At 39.8% G+C, this 1,093-nt stretch overlaps 1 protein-coding gene across 1 annotated transcript in view; it reads left to right on the top strand.

Annotated features, from left to right (window-relative positions):
- The window catches only part of LOC106882841 (pappalysin-1), a 160,480-nt gene that overhangs the window by 150,587 nt on the left and 8,800 nt on the right, over nt 1-1,093 (top strand). The gene's annotated exons all lie outside the window — the stretch shown is intronic.

Here is a 1,093-nt window from a genome sequence, read left to right as displayed (position 1 = left end):
TATGTATGTATGTATGTATGTATGTATGTATTTCTTGGTAAAAACCAGTAGAACGAAGATGTAGCACATGTGACACTTTTTAAGATCTTCGAGATTAATAGGGCAATGAAGACAGGAACCATAATTCACGAGACAAGATAATATTGTTTCACTGCTTGCAGCGTGGTATGCACCGCTGAAAGTAACCGACTGGCAAGGGACTGCCATCAATCAAATATAAATCAAGTCTAAGACATATCTATGAACATATATGTTTGTGTATGTGTGTCTGCGTGTGTATGCATATACATCTGTACATCTGTGTATGTGTATGTATAGTATGTGTATGTATGTGCATGTGTGTGTATGTGTGTGTGTGCATGTGTGTGTTTGTGAGAGTGTGGGAAAAAATAGATTACGCCATATGCTCCGACTCTCAATCTGTGTGCTCGGAGTTCAAAACACGCTTAGATCAATATTATTTTTCATCCTTTTGGTGTCAGCAGAAAAAATAATAGTGGAGTGCTTGTGCGGGATTCCTTCACCCAACATCTAACATTCTGAATGTTTCACTGGACAAGAGTAAGAGACGATTGTGTGTACGGCTATTCTCAACTACACAGAGGGTACCTAAACCAATTAAGTAAACATAGCACGTACTCCTTAATGACCTCAGGTTCTGAGTGATTATTATGGTAAACTACACACACACATACACATACACACACACATACACATACACACACGCACGCGCACACACATACATGCTTTCACTATTTGTTTTAAGGCATCATTTTAGCCACGAGTGGGCATAAATGCTCTTGGTTCTCCCGAGCTTGACCCAACGAAAATATAAATATGTGAAAGATGGAATGGCGGCGAAAGTTCCGATGGGAGTCACTGATAGATAGAGCCTGGACAGTACAAGAGGGCGAACCAATAAACAAGTGAACAGCAATAAACACAGACATATAAATCTAGATGTGTGTGTTACTTTATATGTGTGCAAACGAATTATGATTGCGTATGTGTTTTACTTGGACACACACACACACACACACACACACACACACACACACACACATACACACACACACACACACACACACACACA

The sequence above is a fragment of the Octopus bimaculoides genome, chromosome 1 (assembly GCF_001194135.2).
Source record: "Octopus bimaculoides isolate UCB-OBI-ISO-001 chromosome 1, ASM119413v2, whole genome shotgun sequence".
Taxonomy (NCBI): domain Eukaryota; kingdom Metazoa; phylum Mollusca; class Cephalopoda; order Octopoda; family Octopodidae; genus Octopus; species Octopus bimaculoides.
The sequence above is the reverse complement of the archived record's forward strand: the minus strand, read 5'-3'. Positions and strand labels throughout refer to the sequence as shown.